Source organism: Lathyrus oleraceus, chromosome 1 (genome assembly GCF_024323335.1).
Source record: "Lathyrus oleraceus cultivar Zhongwan6 chromosome 1, CAAS_Psat_ZW6_1.0, whole genome shotgun sequence".
In the NCBI taxonomy this organism is placed as follows: Eukaryota; Viridiplantae; Streptophyta; class Magnoliopsida; order Fabales; family Fabaceae; genus Lathyrus; species Lathyrus oleraceus.
Genome location: NC_066579.1, coordinates 411,569,508 through 411,577,831, shown reverse-complemented (window position 1 = coordinate 411,577,831; position 8,324 = coordinate 411,569,508).

Sequence of the window (8,324 nt, the reverse complement as noted above, 5' to 3'; positions counted from 1 at the left end):
CATCTATGAGATAGTGATGTATCGTCAACATTGAGTCGATATCTCTTTTCCTCCTATTTTCCATCTATGAATAGGTAGTGAATCTTCCCCAGCTGAGTATTCTCAGTGTTTACCTTCATGCATTGAGTCGGTGTATGTCCTTCCCCATTAGAGTTTGCACTCCTGTGTCTTTGTGTCTGTCTGTCTTTTGCATCATGCATACATGCATTTGCGGTCAAATTTTGTGGCGTTTGTCATATTTAATTACCTTACGCCATTCGATAGGCTCCGGCTATCTGGCCTAAGTTAATTAAATAGGGGCATCTGTCGCACCCCAAAATTTGACTTTGGCTTTGTTGACCACATCTTGATTAATCTCGTTGTCTCGTATTCATCTCAATTTCTTAAACTTCGCGTGACAACTGGTTTGATTAGGTTTTGTGTGTTTTCGTTGCTTACCGTGTTGTATTTCGTTGTTTTAGCAAAACCTGGCCGATATCGTTGCCTCGTATTTATCTCGCTTATCTCTTTTGTGCGTGGCATCGCTTCGATTAGGTTTTGTGCGTTTTTATCTATTTAATTGTTTGTTTGTCGGTATTTTGACTGTATTTCGAATATATTAGAGTTTTCGTATTGTCCGATTATTTGTGATTGTGTTTGTCAGCGTTTTCGTGATGTCGTGTTGATTTTATTATTGCCTAGGGTTGTTTATTTAATTACGTGTTGTGCCGTGTGATTTAATCGAGTCTGTTTGAGTCGTGTTGTTGATTTTACTGGTTTATCGGTTTACTGGTTTATCGGTTTACTGGTTTATTGGTTTTATCAATTTGTCTGTTTTGCTGTGCAAATTGTCATCATTTTTATCGCGTTCGTGTCGCTCGATTTTATCGTATTTTAATCGTGTGCCGTTTAATATTATTTGTGCTTAATATTAATTGTGTTTAGTTGTTAATTAGTTTATTTAATTAGGATTAATATTATATTAGTTTATTATTATTATTATTATATAATATATAAATTATATTATTAATTTATGTTAGATATTTTTTTAGGTTTCATATTGTTTAAGTAATCTAAATATATATTATTAATTTATGTTAGATATTTTTTTAGGTTTCCTATTGTTTAAGTAATCTAAATATATATTATTAATTTATGTTAGATATTTTTTAGGTTTCCTGTTGTTTAAGTAATCTAAATATATATATATATATATATATATATATATATATATATATATATATATATATATATATATATATATATATATATATATATATATATATATAGATGTTGTTAGTAAGAAAAAAGGGAGGTGGTGGATCAGTAAGGAAAAACGTGTGGTGAGAGAAACAGAGAATTGAAAAGAAATATTTTTCCAAAAGCATTACCGTATTTCACTTGTTCTTCATTTTCGGTAACCCAAAATCGTCCCGATTATTCACCGAAACACAAAACCGATTTCATATCTTTGAAGTTCGTTGAGTCCAGGTCACAAATATCCAAGTTTCATTTCATTCCGGCGTCGTTTCACCGATCAAAAGCGACGTTGAAGTCAGGTACTCACGACGGCAGTCAGCACTGCGTCGGTGATGGTTTCCAGCTTTCGGTCGATCATTTGGACGATCAGAAATTCATCCTCTTCACACAAGTTTCAGCTCGATTAACTCCACTAACTATTCATAATACTAACTATTCATAGCTAACTGTGTTGTAATAATTTACTTTCTCGCATTTTTTATGTTCTGTATTGTGTGTTTAATCGTATTGTTCACGTATTAAGAAACCCTTTTCACACACTCACAAGCTTACTCTTGGGCTTCCTTATAATGAGCCCATTTATTTATTGTTTCAGGGTTTAGGCTCATTCAAATCTTTTGCCAGCTTTGGCTTTTCAGTTTAAAAACATTTTCAAAAGGACGTGTCAGTCTCGAAGCCTCCCGCCTAGGTCGAGCGAGAGATGGCAAGACACGCCAATCTAAAATCAACAAAACAGACTTTCCCTTTTTCTTTTGGGAGAACTACGTGGATTCTGATTTCTCCATTGCGCCTTGGAGATACGTAGGCATGAAGTCTACGACTTTATCGAGTCCAAAAGCAATAAAATCAAGTTCTTTTCTCATCTCCCCAATCAAACGATCAAAGCGAAAAAACCAAGCATTCACATAAACATAAGCAAAAAGGTTCCTGTGGAGTACCACAGATGTAGAAGGTGCTAATACCTTCCCTTTGCATAACCAACCCCCGAACCCGTAACTCTAAAGGGATTTATCGTTATTTTTCCCTTCCTCTTTTTGGATAAAATAAAAGACGGTGGCGACTCTTGCATTTAAAATATTTTTCAAACGGGTTAAGTTCAATCAATACTTAATCTCGTGAAAAATCCCGCCGCGACAGCCCTAAAGATGATTTCCCATTACCTCACATCGATGTTTTGGTGGATAAGACAGCTCAGTTCTCGGTATTCTCCTTCATGGATGGCTTTTCTGGCTATAACCAAATCAAGATGGCACCAGAAGACATGGAGAAGACAACTTTCATAACCCCATGGGGCACCTTCTGTTACAAGGTGATGTCGTTTGGTCTGAAAAACGCTGGGGCAACATATCAACGAGCTATGGTGACTCTATTCCATGATATGATTCATCATGAAATCGAGGTTTATGTGGACGATATGATTGCCAAATCTCAGACAGAAGAAGAACATCTGGTGAATCTGCAGAAATTGTTTGAACGGTTAAGGAAATTCAAGTTGAGGCTTAATCCGAACAAGTGCACTTTTGGGGTGAGATCTGGAAAATTACTGGGTTTTATTGTTAGCGAAAAAGGGATTGAGGTGGATCCTGACAAAGTGAAAGCAATACAGGAAATGCCTGAGCCAAGAACAGAGAAGCAGGTCCGTGGTTTCTTAGGGAGGTTGAACTACATTGCAAGGTTCATCTCTCATCTAACAGCCACGTGTGAGCCAATTTTCAAATTGTTGAGGAAAGATCAGGCCATCAGGTGGAACGATGATTGTCAAAGGGCTTTCAAGAAAATAAAAGAGTATTTGCAGAGTCCCCCTATCCTCATGCCTCCAGTCCTAGGGAGACCGCTGATTATGTACTTGACAGTGCTAGACAATTCCATGGGTTGTGTTCTCGGTCAACACGACGAGACAGGTAGGAAAGAGCATGCCATATACTACCTGAGTAAAAAATTCACAGATTGCGAGTCGAGATACTCAATGCTTCAGAAGACATGTTGTGCACTTGCATGGGCTGCTAAGCGATTGAGACAATATATGCTGACTCACACAACTTTACTGATCTTCAAAATGGATCCAGTCAAGTACATATTTGAGAAGCCAGCTCTCACCGGAAGGGTTGCTCGTTGGCAAATGGTACTGACAGAGTATGATATCCAGTATACATCCCAGAAAGCCATCAAGGGGAGTATTCTGTCAGACTATCTTGCTCAACAACCGATTGAAGACTATGAGCCGATGAAGTTTGATTTTCCAGATGAAGACATCATGTTCCTCAAGATGAAAGACTGTGAAGAGCCAGTTGTTGGGGAGGGACCTGATCCAGATGAAAAGTGGATTTTAACGTTTGATGGGGCCGTCAACGCCAAAGGAAGTGGAATTGGCGCTGTCATTACTACTCCGAAAGGTGCCCACATGCCTTTCACCGCTCGTCTGACCTTCGAGTGCACCAATAATGAAGCTGAGTACGAGGCCTGTATCTTGGGTATTGAGCAAGCCATTGATTTGAGAATCAAGACTCTGGACATCTTCGGAGATTCAGCTCTGGTGATCAATCAAGTGAATGGTGATTGGAATACTCTCCAGCCCACTCTGGTCCCCTACAGAGATTACACGAGAAGACTGTTGACTTTCTTCACAACAGTAAAGCTGTATCATATACCTCGTGATGAGAACCAGATGGAAGATGCTCTTGCTACTCTATCCTCCATGATCAAGGTGGTTCGGTGGAACCATGCTCCTAGGATCGATGTTATGCGCCTTGACAGGGCCGCGTATGTGTTTGCTGCTGAACTGGTAGTCGATGACAAGCCCTGGTATCACGATATCAAGTGCTTTCTGAGGAATCAAGAGTACCCTGCAGGGGCATCCAACAATGACAGAAAAACTTTGAGAAGATTGGCAGGCAGTTTCTTCTTGAACAAAGACGATGTGCTGTATAAGAGAAACTTCGACATGGTTTTGCTCAGATGCGTGGATAGACACGAGGCGGACATGTTAATGCAGGAAGTTCATGAAGGTTCCTTCGGTACTCATGCCGGCGGACATGCAATGGCTAAGAAATTGTTGAGGGCGGGTTATTATTGGATGACCATGGAATCAGATTGTTTCAAGTATGCTCGGAAGTGTCATAAATGCCAGATTTATGCTGATAAGGTGCATGTACCGCCGAATCCTCTGAATGTGATGTCTTCACCGTGGCCGTTTGCTATGTGGGGCATTGACATGATTGGAAAGATTGAGCCGACTGCTTCCAATGGGCATCGCTTCATCCTTGTTGCCATCGACTATTTCACCAAGTGGGTCGAAGCAGCGTCGTTCGCGAATGTCACTAGACATGTGGTTGCCCGTTTCATCAAGAAAGAAATCATTTGTCGCTATGGGATTCCCGAAAGAATCATTACTGATACTGGTTCCAATCTCAATAACAAAATGATGAGGGAGTTGTGCCAGAACTTCAACATTCAGCATCACAATTCTTCCCCCTATCGTCCTAAGATGAACGGTGCTGTTGAAGCAGCAAATAAGAACATAAAGAAGATTGTGCAGAAGATGGTCGTTACGTACAGAGATTGGCACGAGATGCTACCCTTCGCCTTGCATGGGTAACGCACTTTAGTACGTACGTCGACCGGGGCGACCCCTTACTCCCTAGTGTATGGTATGGAAGCAGTCCTACCTGTTGAAGTGGAGATTCCTTCTTTAAGAGTCCTGTTGGATGTCAAGCTAGATGAAGCTGAATGGATTCGGACAAGGTTCAATGAGTTGAGTCTTATCAAAGAGAAGCGAATGGCAGCCATTTGTCATGGGCAATTGTATCAGAGTCGGATGAAGAGAGCCTTTGACCAGAAAGCGCACCCTCGATGTTTCCAAGTCGGAGATTTGGTGTTGAAACGGATCCTTCCTCCTCAGACGGATCACAGGGGCAAGTGGACTCCTAACTATGAGGGACCGTATATCGTCACCAAGGTTTTCGATGGTGGGGCCTTAATGCTTGCAACGATGGATGGTGAAGACTTCACTTCCCTGGTAAACTCAGACGCAGTTAAAAAATACTTCGCATAAAATAGACCCGCTGGACGGTAAAAAGAACAGTCCAGACAAAAATGGGCATCCCGACGAACCAAGAAAATGAAAAGGTTCGGGCAAAAATTAGGGATTTAAAAATGAAAAGATCGTACACCCGGTAAGTTGAAAACCTGAAAAGGCAACTTAGGCAAAAATGGGTATCCCGGTGGATTGAAAACCCGAAAAGGGAAATCCAGGCAAAAGTTAGGGATTTAGCGAATGACTGCGTTCTGAGTTAGTTCTGAATCTCATCTCATGTCGGTGACTGGAAACTTTCAAAAGGGTAGGAAACAGTCCAATCACTTTTTCAGAAGGCTGATCATCTGGAGGATCTTGAAGACGGGCAAGTCATAGCAGAATTGGAACCCAATAGAAATCCATTTCACATTGCCATTAGATTAATTCTTGTTTTGCGATTACCTCTTTCCAGGGATTGCTTCCTGATGTAAATGCCTATTCAGAGGCCATTCAATCAATAAAATCATGTTATTCAGTATATCTCTGTTTTCATTTTTATTTTACTGTTTTTGTTTGCAAAAATGACGTCCGAATTTTTGATAAACATTGCATCATGACACATAAGGGCTTTACAGGTATATGCTTAATAAACATTTAAAGTTGATGTGAATTTTAAGTGCTTTGGATCATCTATTCAGAACAGATACCCTCGGGGAATTTCCTAAGTATGTGTGTCAGACTATACACTCCCCAGCGGAGTTGGCAGTACCAGACTGTATCTTCCCAGCAGAAGCAGCTGCTCCTCAGAGTTCGATGCTAGATCGAGGATTTCAATCCCAGATCGATGATCTCTTTCTTGGAAGCATAACCTCGGTACCGTATCGGTGTTTGCTCCCCCCTGCTGAGTCATCTCTCGTAGATTATGGTTGCCAGAACCACTATCGCTTCCCCCAACAACAGGTTTCCAGCGCCGTTCTCTCCCCAGTCAGAGTCTCGGTATCTCGTCATTGCCAGAACACCGCGCGGCCGGTCATTTCCCCACATAGTTCATTATGTTGTGCATCTCCAACAGTAGTGTCCGGGTCCAGAAGATTGTGATCATTTCCCCAACAGGATTCCTTGCTTCGGCTTGGCATTTTCCCCAGCATTTCGCATCCCTGCATGTAGAATCATATTGCATTGCATCCTCCCAAATCGCGTAGCATTTCCATTTTCATGGAGCATTACGCCATCGCAAAATTCAAACATATGCATGTAAGCATAAAACATTCTCGGTATCCCAAGTGATAAGCCAGAAGTTTGTTTCCGGTGCTCAGACTGAAAGTTTGTTCATGACTTATTATGCCCAGCATGGGTCGTTGGCCCACGTGCCACCTCAATTATCATTTTCCCTATTTCTGCCGAGGCTGATAGGCATGAAGTTTCCGGTATCCAGACCGAAGTGGCATTCAGGCCAGTTTCCGATGTTCAGATCGAAGAAGTTTCCGACGATCAGGTCGAAGTACTTATGGCATTCAGGCCAGTTTTTCCAATTTTCAGATCGAAGAAGTTTCCGACATTCAGGTCGATGCAACTTGTGGCATTCAGGCCAGTTTCCGGTATTTAGACCGAAGTGGCATTCAAGCCAGTTTTTTCCGATTTTCAGAGCGAAGAAGTTTCCGACATTCAGGTCGATGCAACTTGTGGCATTCAGGCCAGTTTCCGGTATCCAGACCGAAGTGGCATTCAGGCCAGTTTCCGATGTTCAGATCGAAGAAGTTTCCGACGATCAGGTCGAAGTACTTATGGCATTCAGGCCAGTTTTTCCGATTTTCAGATCGAAGAAGTTTCCGACATTAAGGTCGATGCAACTTGTGGCATTCAGGCCAGTTTCCGGTATTTAGACCGAAGTGGCATTCAGGCCAGTTTTTTCCAATTTTCAGATCGAAGAAGTTTCCGACATTCAGGTCGATGCAACTTGTGGCATTCAGGCCAGTTTCCGGTATTCAGACCGAAGTGGCATTCAAGCCAGTTTTTTTTTTCGATATTCAGATCGAAGAAGTTTCTGACGATCAAGTCGAAGTACTTGTGGCATTCAGGTCAGTTTTCCGATTTCCAGATCGAAGTGGTGTTCAGACCAGATTTCCGTTGATCAAACCAACATTGATACTCTCATATTCCGATGCTTAGTGTTCAGACTAATGTGCGGCGTTCAGGCCTTGGGTATTCCTGTGTTACCATTTATTTTGGTATCCAGGTCAACTTTCTGTTTCGGTACTCAGGCCGATTTTCACCGCACCAGACGGATTCTTCTTTCGAGATTGCTTCTTTGCCGATTCTGACAGGCATTGTTAATTATTTCATAGGGATTCAGGATCAAAATCCGGGTCTTCTTAGTATTTAACCATCTCCCACTATGATAATATGAAGAACGTCCTGCTTCATATTCTCTAGTTGAAGACGCTTAAATAGGGGCAACTGTCATACCCCGATTTTGACCCTGAAATTTTTTCCCATCAATCATTCATTTACAGTTCTCCTTGATCACTTCATCTGGTCACGAAATTATCCACCATTTTTTGACCAACTACCACCCGCTATCCCATAAACGTTTGGGCCTTGCCATTTGTCTTGGTAGGGTGAATATTTTCCCTTGGTCAAGTAGAACATGGAACCCATTATCATTTGATAAAATCAGTTTCCAGGTGTGATCGATAAAACCAGGGTTTGGCTTGAAGATTATGGTATTGCTCATCACGTGGATTGCAACCCTAACTCTTGATCCTGAGGGATCTTATTGATTGGTTTATGTGCATTGACTGGGCTTCTAAATCCTAGTTGTGGGCCCGTGGTTTGAGATATTATTGGTGAAGCTTTGTGCTTGATCTGAAACCCTAATCAGGGATAATTGGTATTCATGTGCCATGTTGGTTGACTTTTGAACATGGAATTCATCAAAGCCCTAGATATTGATCTTTGAAGTTCACGAATCATGTTAGATTGCTTTAAGGGGGTGATAACCCTAGTTGTGGTTCATGGCATTGTACACTACTTATGTTGATTATTGCTCGGTTTGAGACTCTTAGTTATTGCT